Source organism: Physeter macrocephalus, chromosome 1 (assembly GCF_002837175.3).
Source record: "Physeter macrocephalus isolate SW-GA chromosome 1, ASM283717v5, whole genome shotgun sequence".
NCBI lineage: Eukaryota > Metazoa > Chordata > Mammalia > Artiodactyla > Physeteridae > Physeter > Physeter macrocephalus.
Window position 1 is genome coordinate 82,139,232 of NC_041214.2, and position 14,110 is coordinate 82,153,341.

The window sequence follows — 14,110 nt, forward strand, 5'->3', positions numbered from 1 at the left end:
ATAGAATACTGTGTGGAGTTAGTTGTCTATAAAGATATTCTTTCATTCATGATGTAATTTACTGAACAAATATTTACCGAATTCTCATTACATGCTGGGCCCTATGCTAAGTACATCAGAGATGAATAAACTATGGTTTTCATGATTTCAAAGGAACACACAGTCAATGGAGAAAGATAAGGGATACACATGGATAATTCTAGTTCAGTGTCTAACATAATGCAGGTGCTCTTTCAACAATTATTGAGATCCATCACTTCCCAGACACCATTATAGGCTCTTGAGATACAGCACTGAACCAAACAGACAAAAGTCCCTGCCTCCAAGTTACTTATAACAGGGTAAGAATTTAATGGTATTGAGAGAGAGAGAAGCTCCAAGTACCCTAACAAGAAATACAGGTAAAAAGTTAGTAGCATCCTGTGGAATTAGAGGGCAGTTACATTGGATTGGGGAGAGTCAAGGAAGGTGAGCCATAAATTATAGTCTCATTTTGTTTCATTTTCTTTTCTTTTTTTTGAGATTCGTAAGAAATGCAACTAAAGCAGAAAAGAACAGGTGAGTCACAGTCTCCAGTGAGGCAGGCAGGTGTGTGTATACTGTATCCTCAGGCACTTTATTGTGGCTGGGTGGGTAGGTTGTGTGGTTGGGATGCTAAGACATAAAGTTGGAGAGTTAGATGAGAGTCTAAGAACTTTAAGTGCATGGCTGTGTAACTTGGATTTTGTCTTTAAGGCAGAAGAGAGCTAATGACAATTTTAAAATAGAAGGATGATGTTAGAGTGATGTTTACAGAAAGATGGATGTGTGAGTATCACTGAGGACTAGAGAAAAGAATTGGAAGCAAAGGCATATCTATGTTAATTTAAAACAGTGAATAAATGTGCATGTGAACCAGTTCTAGTCTAAGAACAGAAGCTGAAGTTTGTCTCCATGAACTATGCATCAAAGTCTATGATCTTGGACAAGGGCATCAAGATACTGGAGAAGAATATTCTAGAAAGTCATAGCTGGTCTCTCAATGTCTACCCTGAGATTTATAAAGCTTTTGAGGAGATTCTACTTCATCTATGAGAAAAATAGCAGAATCATTAAGGAGTATGATCTCAGTGTCCCCACCACCTGCTGAGTCATGGGTGGCAATGATGACTCAACCTCTTTTTGCCCATATCCACTTCCAGGAAAAGTAAGGGTATTCAGATCTCCCTAATATCTAGTGCCTTTTTTGCCACAGCAGTGTTCCTGTGCCTTACTTCTTATCACTTTAAGCTGAAAAAATAAAAAAGAAGCAGGGGGAACAAGAAGATACCACAGCTTTGCTCATGACGGTTATTCAAAGGAAAGGGAGAGAAGTGAGGAATATCAATGGAATGGAGATGATACAGACAAGGCAGTGACAGGCACATAACTGTCTCCCAAAGATGCCAAACAGGAAAGTTTACATCTCCTTATACATGCAAGGCTGTGGTACGTTGGGAAATAAGAAGACAAAACAAAATAAAAGATAAAATATACGGAAAGACAACATTAAAAAATACATATACACACTGATGGCTGGTGGGTGGTTTCCAGCCATTGTAGTATAAAACTATATCAAATAATTAAGTTAGCAAGTGGAATGTAAGATCACCCAGAGCCAGCCTTGCCTAGGCCTCTGACTGCTTCTAAGACAAAGTGTCATGGAGCCTTGAGTGAAAGGACATGTGCTATTTTTTGAGTCTTAAATTTCTCAACTCCTACTTTTCCCCTCTTCTCTCTTTCTCTCATTCACTGAACTGTGGATTTTAGGTACACGGTGCAACTTTCATGGCAACTTTAGAGAATGACATGGCTATGGTGAGCTATGGAATATTTAGGAAATGAAATTAACTTTCAAAAGCTGGATCATTTACTTTGTCTTAATTGTTCCTATTTACTTACTTAAGTCCATTTGTCCTTCTAACTGGCACGCTTCTCACTGTGTGGCAAACTCCTAGTCACTTTTCAAGACCCAGCTCAGATTTAACTCCCATATGAAGCTTTCACTTTCCCTCTCAGCCTAAAACTACTCCAGACTTTTAACTCTATGTTTTTCTTTCTTCTTTTTTTTTATACATTTCATTTATAGAAATTATAAGGCATTTAATATTTTATGATCTATCTTTCACTCCAACTAGACCTAGGCCAGGGCTATCTGATTCATCTGTTTTCCCCATAGCAAATAACACAGCCCTTGCTACATTCGGGGCAGACAATATACACTAATAAAATAAACAAATGAGTAAATGAGTCAATTGGCCACTTCCTGTCTCTTCCTGATAACTATAGGTGTAACTAGTACTTTTCCAAGTACTTTGAAGACCTGCCACTCTCATGCACTATCCTCGTGGCTGGCCCAGTGGGAATTTGCCTGGCCTTTGCCATGTAGTTCATCCCTTTTGGGGCTGGAGAGTGATCAGACTGGGTGTTAGAAATCAGCTCTACTACCACTGAGTCACGGTGCCTCTGGGCACTGTGGTTCTACTTCATGTGAAAGGTCTCTCTGCAGCATTCTTGCAAGATGAGTTTTCTAATTAGTGTGCCCTTATAAGGTACCAGGGGAATGGCTGGTCATCATGGGGGCCAATGGATGAGGAAATAGTGGCCAAGAGACTTTGCCTAAGGCTTTTGGGTGGCTGAAACCTTCCAGTTAACATCTGGTGAGAACATGACTCAGTGCTCTGCTCCCCTCCGCAGGTTCCCTCACCCATCAGCTGTCTTCATTCTGCCAGACCTGGACCTCAAGTGCATGAAATGGTGATGTGATTCTATGACTGAGCTCTTGACTACATTCTGCACTGAAGCCAGAAAGCACAGGCTTAAGGGACTTTGTCTTTAAATAGCTACAAAAGGACCTGATGCTTCACTGAGTGCCCTTTGAATCTAGGGCCTTCGATTAGGGCTACTCCCCAGGAAAAGGGTGTTACAAGGCCTAAGAATTTACAGAATGTCGAGAGACTGATAATACCTGAATAGCAATAACACTCACATGCTTTATGCCTTATGACTGCTTAAAAGATGTGTATACTGCTGTATACAGCCTTATGAAGTATGTTTTTTTAAATATATCTTTTTAAGATAAATTAACAAACTGTTCTGTGTTAAAAATTGGAAACTATTGAAAAAAACAGAACATAAGTTTTCTTATAATTCCACTATTGTTAGTTTTAGGTATTTCTCCTCTCTCTCTCTGTCTGTATATATATATATATGTTTTTTTAACATGGTTCCTGACACTGTAAGAAAGGGATAATATGATCTTCGTTTAATGGGTGAGGAACTGAGATTGTAAGTTAGCTGGAAGAGTTTTAGGAATGGAAAGATTGACTTCTCTGATCATTTACTATGCAATCTTGGCTACATCTTAAAATTTCTCCTGATCCCTACTTTTCTCTCCAAAGAAATTAAAGGAATTCAGAGCCAGTGTCACTACAAGCTCAGAGCCCTGAGATGAAAGATGATCTTTAAATTCCAAGTATTAATGCAATGACAAGTTCATGTATATGTAATGGGCAAAGACACCAGCTAAATTAACCTTTAACTTCAGACTTGCTGCCAGGATTCCCATGAATTAAAAGACTGTCTTATGAGTTAATTATTTACCTGACCTATATTCTTTTTCACTCTGTCCATTTTTTGGGGTTGCTGAAGTCTAAAAGGGAAGGGGACGAGGTAGCCCAAAAGATAATGCGACGAGGGGATCAGGTATTATTTTGATCCAGGAAATCACCAGCGAATGAAGCATAACATCAGCCAGCCCTACACTAGTAATTAGCTGAAGTCTAAAAGGCTGATTTCTGCATTCAAATGATCTCATGTCTTATGAGTTAAATATATCTTTTTTGTGGGGTTCATACCCTCTCCTCTGCTGCCCGGACATCATGACAAAGGAACTCTACCTAAAATAGGCGAAGATTAATGGAAATGGGGAAGTGCTCACCCTTGGTCAGGAGAACGGCACCCAGCTTCAATACATATATCTCCTGACTGGGAAAGCTGCTGGGGCAGGAAAAGAAAAGGATTCTGGGTTTTCATATTTGCATTGCTGGTCTGTGGTCTCTTGAGATTTTTTTATTTTTTACTATGTCTTTATTTTGATTAGAAGTTGCCTTCTATTTAGGAGAAAACTTTGATTCTAGGGTCAGAGAGACCAGGGTAGGATGTAGAAGAAAAGGGCCAGAGCTGGAAACATTGGCTTGGTCCTGGGCTCTGGGATCTGGGTTCAGGGAAAGAGAGGATCCTTCTATCTACTACTTGATGTAACACCAAGTTTGGGGTGGAAAACAAGAGGCTCTCAGAGCAGAAGTTCCTTTTAAGGATAAAGACTAGGCATTAGCTGGAGCATTCCTTGTATTGTATCATATAGTGGATTGGCAGCAAAAGGCAGAGAACATCTCAGGTGTATAATTTACAGAAATACCCAAACATTGTTATTTAAACTAAAGTGAGTAACGGTGATGACGATGATGGGGTTGATCATAATTACTGCTGTCGGGTATGTTCTGTGTGCCACTTGACATGCATTATTCTCTCTACAACCTTGTAAGTTAGGTATTTTTTATTCCATTGCACAGATGAGGAAGATAATGTTCATATAGAAAGTACACAACTCTTTCAAGATCACCCAGCTAGTTAGGAACCAGGCCAGAAAGTGGGGCTTTCACAGCCAGTGAATTACTTTCACTACCTGCTAGCCCCAATTTTGTGCCAGAGTCTTGGGTTTGGTCCACTACCAGTGATGCAACCCCTCAGCAGAGAAGGCAGGAAGCCGAGGCTGGGTTCTCTGGAGACTCCTGCACCTAAAATGTCAGGGCTACTGATCTAAAAAGCCCTCACCAGCAGATCCAACTTCACTGGGTGGTAGGGTATGATGGCATTTTGCAGCCAAGACTGCAGCCTGAAGGGGAGGATCAGCCCTCATGAATTTCAAATTATTTCCTAAGGTAAGAAAAGAATTATTTTGTAAAGGAAGGAAGACAGAGGGGTGGAGCCTGAAAATGATGGGGAGAAGAACTGCAGGAGGCCTGGAGTGATTTCCTATATCTGTCAGGGCAGATCACACATTCACATCTTCCTTCAGCCCCAAACAAGTACTTATTATTATTATTATTATTTGATTTAGAGAAGAGTTTATCTTCAGACAAAAGTGGTACCAATATCCTGCCACCCTGATTAAAAACAGGAAGAAGATAAAATGATTTCTCTATCCCTCGTGGCCTGGGAAGATAACACCTCCCAGGGAAATGACCCTTTCCCAGTGACAGGCCCACTCTTCACTTTTGAAGCTGCCCCTAAATCTGTTTGTATGGGAGCTCTGGTAAGAACTGTGCTCCCTGCCCACACGCTGGCCCCGCACGGCTGCTCCTGCAGAGACCGTGGCTGGCTTCCCAGATGAACAACCGCGACAGTCAATTACATCAAGCCAATTAGCAGCAGTGCCCACTTTGTGCCAGCAAGGCTCCCCTGTAGTCTTACCCACGTCTGGAAAAGGGCCCCGGGGCCTTGGGGGGAAGTTGGTGAATTGAGAGGCTAAATGTTTAGCAGTGATCTCCTCTCAGAACCTCTTGTCTTAGAGATAAGTGAGGTAACTGGAAAAAGACCAATCTCTTACACCATTGTCTGCTAAACAGCCTGCAAAAAATATGGTTTTCAGAATCTTCCACTGGGTAGGAACACAGGCTTACCTCAGCACCTAGTGAATGATCAGAGGTGGAGCTTTATCAGATCTGGCCTTTGGTAATGAGGCTGTGTATGCCCTGCCTCTCCCAGGACCGGGACTAAGGACAGGCCCTTTCCGTGGAAGGAGGGAGGGAGGCAAGGGAAGGGGACAAGCATTTTCCTTGGCTCCATGCTCTCGGTTCCCACCTTTACAGAGAATCAGAAGTCTGGGTTCAACGGCAAAGTCTAATCGCCTATTAGGCCCTTACCTTGAGCAAGTTGCTTAAATTCTCTGAGTTTTGGTTTTTTATTTGCTAAAATATAATTGTACAGAATATAGGGATGCAGAAGAAACCAGGGATTGACAGGGAGCTGCGGTGGGAAGGGAATGACTACAAAGGGCAGCACGAGGGTGATGGGGCAGTTCTGTGTCATGATTGTCATGACTTTACACATTGGTCAAAACTCATAGCCTGAAAAGGGTGTCTCGATCTAAAAATAAATAAAATTTTTAAGAGTGATTAAAATAACTTTCCAAAGGTCAGATAAAGATGATAAAAGGTTTGAAATGACCTAGCACAATGAATGGCCCATACAGGTCTTAAACATATACCAGGGTTCTTTTGTTTTTCTTTTCTTTTTGAGCTTGCTGTTTTCATCCATAAAATGGGTATGAAAATATTACTTCTTATAAAAAGTTTTATCTTCTTCCTAAGCATGGTGCAATGATAATATGAGACTGTGAATGTAAATACTTCATTGGCAGTCAAGACGTAGCAATTCACACATCCATTCACATTTTTGAATGTTTTTGTTGTGTCTGGTCCAGGGTAGGCCCTGCTGGATACGTACAACAGAGTTGTGCCTTCCCTACTGTAGCTCACAGCCTAGGGAGGGAGACAGAGATGGAAACACCAGAGTAGCGAGTGTTGCACGTGTGAAGTTCTGATGGCCAAAAGACGTTTCTAAAGGACATCTCAGGCAGCCTCTTATCTAAGTAGTTTCTGAAATGAGACCTGGAAGGCAAGTAGGAGATGGGCCCAAGATGCAGCAACGAAAGAGGAAGGGTACTGCAGGCTGAGGAAGCTATACGTAGAAAGATCTGGAAGTGACAAAGACCGAGGCTCGTTTACGAGCAGAGGACCTTTCTGTCTGGCTGCTGTCAGGGATGGTCCATTTTAAAGATTCAAGCCTTTGACAGGGGGCTGGACCAAGTGAGCATTATGGAGTCTTGTAATCTCTTGAGTATATGATTCTACAGCTATCCTTGGCTCCCTCTTTGTACGCGATTGAAGGCAAATTTGACCTTGGTCCTTTTCTTCTCATTGAACATCTGGATCGGAACCTAGGAAAAAGTCTTTCCCTTAGGAATGTGACCTCTAGGTTTCCTTGCATTTGCTTTTCAATAATCTCTCAGCTCCCAACCTGAGGTTTTCACCACCAGATGGGAGGAGGCAGGAGTCGTAGAAAGGTTTCAGATCCTCTAAGGCTGCTCAGTGATATCAATCCAATTACCAGAAACAGTGCTGTCTGCCCAGCAATGCCCCTCAGGTATCTGCACTTGTGTGGCTCTGGGTGGAATTCTTTGATGTGACACTTGGCTGACAGATATTCTGCTCCTCTCTGCCTCTTTTTTCTCCTCCTGAACAGGAAGCAGAATCAGCAATGAGGCAAAGCCCCAGTTGCCTTAAAAGAGCTTCAGCAGTTACAAGGAAACCCTGCAACTTTGGGTATTCTGAGAAATAAATATTTAAAGACCAGGCCTGATATTGCACTATTATGAACCAGGATGGCTCTACCAGTTATTAAATAATTCCAGACTTTTATAAATAGCGACTTGCCCCAGCCCAGCCCCTGGACCAGTCCAACCCCTGCTGCTCCCTCCTCTAAAACCCCTGGGACATCCTCACGATCCAGCAACTGACAGGGTAAACCATGCATGGAGGGCTTCGCCTGGACTCTCCCCCACCCCCCAGTGCTTTATTTGTTCTGATTGGTTAGAATATATTGGTTGTTATATATTGTAAATATCATCTCTCTGGAAGAAAGACAACTGACCAACTGACTTCCCTGAGCAAATCATTTCTCCTTCCTGGGCTTCTATCAGTCAATAAAAACTAAAATTATTTTTTTTATTAGATATGTGGAGTTTTTGGATTTGTGATTTCTCAGGTCTCTTTCACCTTTAACATTCTATGATTCTATAAACTGTGAAGTTCAAATTCCTGTATCTGAGGTCTGGTTAGTTCGAGTACTTGTACAGAGGAAGGAGTTGATAGTATGCATCTGATAGGAGTAGGAGCTTCTCAAAATCATGGAATTAAAGTACTTTAGATCTGGGAGTGGCTTAGCGTTCAGTTCACACAAGCAGGCTTTTTGGAATGTGTTCCACTGAGCTCTAGGGAGAGCACAGAGGCCGACGAAGAGTGGAGACTGGACAGGGCTCCAAAGTCCTGGCTCCTGCTTCAGCCCAAGCAGCCACAACTTTTCCTGTTTTATACAGTGGTATTCTTCCCAAGATTTTATGTGTCTGGATGGCAAATGCTAAAATCCTTCAGTCCTGGCTTGCTTGGCAACTTGCTCTCACTAGGGCCATGAGTAAGTTACTTAACTCCTTTGAGCCTTGGTTTCCTCATCTGTAAAAACTGATGGCACTATTTCACAAGGTTTAGAGCACAACAAAGCATTCAATACAACCTCTGGCAAGAACTAGGGGTCTGATATCTATTAGTTGGATCTAAATTCAATCCATGGTTACTTCCTTGCAGTGGAATCTAAGTTCCCAGAGCCACTTTGAAAAGATGGTAAACACACACACACACCACACACACACACACACACACAAATACACACACACACCAGGACCTGCCAAGAGGACATTTCAACAGCAACAATTACACTTGCAACACTTGCTATTGCTGTGTTACCAAATAAGGTGACAACAGCAAAATCCTATTCAACCACAACTGCAGAGGGAGATCGCCCTGATAATCCCTGCAACACCACGGATTTGGTTACTGCTGAGTAACTCACTGACCTTACTGGGCTTAAGAGTGTATCCATACAGTAGCTATACAGGAGAAGTTGAATAACCGGTCTGGTCCCTCACAATCAGGGTGGGGCAGCTATAGCACTTGAAGCACTTTAAATTGACTAATCCATCCCCTTCCACCCTCTCTCCAAGGACCCTCTCTAAGATGGTGGCCAATAGGTTCCTCCCCTCGAGACAGGTGGGCAATAGACAGAAAGCTGTGTGCATCTTGAATTACTTCCCTTTGCTGAAGGGAGGATACTTTTCCAAATGGAACAATCTAGAACAGCCTCTCTTCTGTTAAACTGTCCGTTCTCATATGACTAATTTGAGAATCCACCCACTCTGGGGGCCATTAGGCAGGTGTGCAGAAGAATTTCCAAGCAGTGTTCTAATCACAAATTGTATCAGTGCAGGGCTTTGTAATCAGATGGGGATTGGCCCACTTTTGGTGTCATTTTCCAGACTGCTAGGATAATTTATCCCTGGGCTGAGGTTCGATCTTAGCCCGATAATGAATTGTATGTGTTATCTTGGATCAACCGTCTGCCTCCTTTGCACCTCCTCACATATGGAATTCTCAGGTCTCTTATGCATATATTTTTTTGTCTCAGTTGGAACTTCCACAGTGCTTCTCTTTCCCTTGTTAATGTTTTCTTCCTTCTGAGCCCTGTTTAATAACAAGTTTGGATTCTGGCTCTTACATATCATTGACTGGTAGACTTTGAGAATACCACTGCTTGGAGCATCCTTAAAGAGCCCTGAGTCCAAGGCCTTCATTTTAAAGATGGAGAAAATAAGAACTAGAGGGAGAAAGTAATTTTCTCAATCTCACCCAAATCCTGTGTGGCTGAACTAAAACTCGTGACTCTCAGTTAATTGTCCTTTAATTGTGTGTCCCCTCCTTCATGTAATCATGTATACATGAATTCAATCAATATTTCTGAATTTCTACTCTGTGCCATGTACTATTTTAAACCCTGGAAATGTAATAATGAATAAAATTCCTGCCCTAGAAACTATATTCTGCGTGGAGGGAGACAGGCAGCAAACAGAATTTATTAAGTAAAATGTTAGATGGTGATAAGGGTATGAAAAATAAAGCAGAGAGGGGGAGTGGGAATGGCAGTTGCAAGAGTTCAAGTGTAGAAAGATGTCATGGAAGATCCCCTAAGAAAGTGTGCTTTGACCTTGACTCCACGGGCATGAATGATGAGCCATATGGACACCTGAGGGAAGAATGGTTCGGACATCAGCAACAGTAAATGCAAAAGCCCTGAGGCAGGAGCATGCTGGATGTGTTCTAGGAACAATAATGAGGGCAGTGCCACTGGAGCTAAGTAAGGAGGGAGTATATCGAGGGAAGAGCAGAGGATAACTGGCTTAGCCAGTGAAATGGAAAATGAGTGAAAGATTTTGAGTAGAGGGGTAAACATGATCTGACTTATGTTTCAGAAGGATGACTCTAGCTTTTGTGTGGAGAATACACTTAAAGGAGACAAGGACGGAAAGCAGGACAGAAGTTAGGAGGCTTCTGCGATAATTCAGCAGAGAGACAACGGGTGCTTGAACCAGGATGTTGAGAGTAGAGGTACCACAAAGACATCTACTGTGGATAGCAGGGGAGATGGACCCCATCTCAGTAGTTAGGAGAGTGAGAAGGGTGGCAGCAGGATGGGGGTGGACTACACAGGGTGAAGGGTAGGAGTGGGCTACTCAGTGGGGAGATGGAAATTATAGCCTGGGGCAGTAGCGGGTCAGGAAAGGCTTCCAAGAGGAAGAAGAATGAAAGGCAAAAGCTGACTCACGTGTAAGGTGACCACGTGTCCAAGTTTGCCTGGGACTGTCCTGGTTTGAACACTCTTCAGTCCCAGGGAAACAGGGACGGTTGGCCAACCTCCTGTGAGAGTTTCCTGGTGAAACTGGAGAGGTTTGGAGAAGATGAGAGTGTTCTGGGGAGAGAAGACAGAATGTAAACATCTAAGAGGCAACAGCGGGCAGTGTAGGGTAGGGAGTCAGGGAGAGGAGAAGGTACACAGGGCTCCAATGTGCACAGTTCTGTCACCGTAAGAATAGTGACACTGGTTTTGATGTCAGTGGAAGGATGTTAAGCGATGAATGGTAACACTAATAACTTGGCAGTTTTATCCCTCATTTCAGTTCCTTCTTGTAAAAGAGATATATGCAACCCCCATCATTTATAAGTATCAGATGAAAAGTGGAAAACAAGAAATCAATAAACAGAATAGGAGATAAATTTGTATCAAAACATTCCAGCTGAGGGTTGACTTGCCACTTGGAAGTCCTCCTGTGCGGTAAGGTCACGTTCCCTCTGAAACCAGTTTATTTTTTTCTTCATTTCCCTATTTGTATTATTGACATCATTATTTTCCTAGGCTCAAAATCTCAGAATCATGATTTTTATCTTCTTTCCTTGGTGATTCCATCAGCTACCAAGTCCTTATTTCTTTTTTCTTCAAAATAGCTTCCCTCAGTTTTTTACACTGCTGTCAGCCTGATTCAGGCTGTCTTTAGGTTGTGCCTTGGCAGTGGTAGACCAGAGGGTCTAGGGGGCTAGGGTAGGAGGATAGTGGGATTTGACCTCCCTGGGTTGCAGGCAATAAGGGAGTGTGTTTTCTGTAAGGAATTTAAAACCAGTCAATTTAAGGTCAATTTGCTTTGTAGCACTATTTACAATAGCCAAGACATGGAAGCAACTTTAATTCCCATCAACAGATGAATGGATAAAAAAGATATGGTCCATATATACAATGGAATATTAACCAGCCATAAAAAAAGAATGAAATAATGCCATTTGTAGCAACATGGATGGACCTAAAGATTATCATACTAAGTGAAGTAAGTCAGAAAGAGAAAGACAAATACCATATGATATCACTTATATGTGGAATCTAAAACATGACATAAATGAACTATCCACGAAACAGAAACAGACTCACAGACATAGGGAACAGACTTGTGGTTGTCAAGGGAGGGGGGTGGGGAAGGACTGGATTGGGAGTTTAGGATTAGCAGATGCAAACTATTATGTATAGGATGGATAAACTACAAGGTCTTACTGTATAACACAGGGAACTATATTCAGTATCCTGTGATAAACCATAATGTAGGAGAATAGGAAAAATAATATATATATATACACATATATATGTATATATAGTTAAATGAGTCACTTTGCTGTACAGCAGAAACTAACACAACATAGTAAATCAACAATATCAATCAATAAATTTTAAAAAATATTTTTAAAGGTCAATCTTCTTTGTATTATTTCTATGGCCAGCAGTTAATGGCAATCATAAAATCTCCTCCCATCTGGAGCAGACTACGCCCACTTACTGCCACCCCAGCCTCAAATCCTGTAATATTTTCTTTATTGGTATCCTGATTTCTCTCCTTTTCTTCCATTCCCTCGTGTGCCAGATTTGCTATGCAACTGCAGCAAAGAACCACCCATCGCTAGTTTCCCCAAACCTCAGAAACCTTCCTGAGGTTTATGGGATCAAGCCCCAATACCGCAGTCTAGCTTTTGGACAAGCTCTTGGTAACCTGAAGCCAGCCCAACAGCTGAAGCTTATCCTATTACTCTGCATCCCAAACTCTCTTTGCTTTGAGAGTCTGCGTCACAAGAGCCATGGTTTCCTGTTGCCTTAGCTGGGAAAAAAACTAGTTTGGGGATCTTAGTCCTAACAGAGACTGCTTGTGTGACCTTAAGCATGTCACTTTCCCTCTAAGGTTCTCAGCGTTCTTACTAGTCATATTAGAATAATACCTGTAGAGCTGAAGTCGCAGGATTTCAGCAAGGGCCAAATGAGGTCATGGTTGTGAAAGCCTCCATCCACGTGAGCCGTGATGACTGTTATAAGACATAGAGGTAATCCTTGTCGCAGTAGTGGTTGCCATGGTTACAGTGCTGATGTTGATGGCAACGCAAGACTCTTTGTTTTTGCTATTTTACCTTTTGCCTCTTCCATCTTGCCATTCCATGTCCAGCTCATCATTTAAGGAACAGCTCTAGACCAACTCCCTCAGAAATTCTTCCTGAGCTATTTCAGCCTACTCTAAACTCTGCTCCCTTCAAAAATCTCCAACACATACTTTCTTTGTGTTTGTATAGGTACCATGCTTATCATCTTTTATTGTGCAGCTTTCCCAACCTGGACTATCAGTCCACCTCTTATGTTACTTTGGCATCCCTCCTAGTGCTGAACACACAACAGATGTTAAGCCACGACTTGTCAACATGAATGAATGAAGGAATGAATGCACAGAGGCATCTCTTTTTTTAACCCCTTAAGGCAAAATATGCCAACAGTGCCCTCTGCTGCTAAACAATGATTGTGTGTTTCCTACACAGTGGAAAAGCAGTGAGAGAATGTTTAGTGAAAGGAATAGGTGAAAATTATTGTGCTTTTCAACATGCTGGGACAGAGAGGACCAGGAAAAGCCACTGAATTGTCCTGGTCTCGGGGAGGCTAGGGAGTCAGAAGGGCCAGATAAGGTGGCTGCAGGAAAGGCAGGCATCTCCTTTCTAGACTGATGATTGACAGCCAGTTTGGAATTGAAATACCCTCTCGATTTTGTACCACACATTTCCATTCTCCTGTGCCCCTGCCCCAGCAATAAGTGTGTTATTTAGGGCCAGAGATAAATCTTAAATCTAATAGTGTGAAAATTATCTTTGAAGATTCCAAAATGCTTCATGGGAAAATGCATTAAAAAAAACATGTCATGGAAAACATTGCTAGAGAGATCATAGTCCTATTTGTTTTCCTTCTGTTGAGGCATTCTGATATGGAAAAATTAACAATTGCCTTTTCATGATTGCCTGCTAAGTGCTTGGTGTTTTCCTTCTATTATCTCGATTAAATCTCATGACAACTCATCAGATAGCTATCACTAGCCCTTTACAGATGAGGACATTGAAAAATGAGAGGATAAGAAATTTGGCCATTATCAGAGAGCTAGTAAATTCAGCAAGGGTTTCCAAGTCTAGGAGGCATAAAATCTGAGCCTTCCCTGCTATTATATACTGACTCCTGGGATGGGGCTCTGGACGAGGGGTCGGGCTACCTGGGACTTAAGCTCAGATTCTAGTAGTAACTTTCGTAGTAAAATTGAGTGAATAACTTCTTCTCTGGGCCTTAGTTTCCCCAACTCTAAAATAAGGGATGCAAGACCAGATGCTCCCTAAGGCCCCTTCCAACTTGCAGTCGGTTATTTGCAGTGATCTTCATTTGCTGAACTATAAATACAAAGCCTTATTGTGACCATGATTCTCCCTTGTGTTCCCACCACAGGCTTGGTCTCCCCAGTCTAACCAGATTTGAACAGTTCAATGTGGACTGAACGATGACCACAAGCACTCTATGCTCAGCTTTG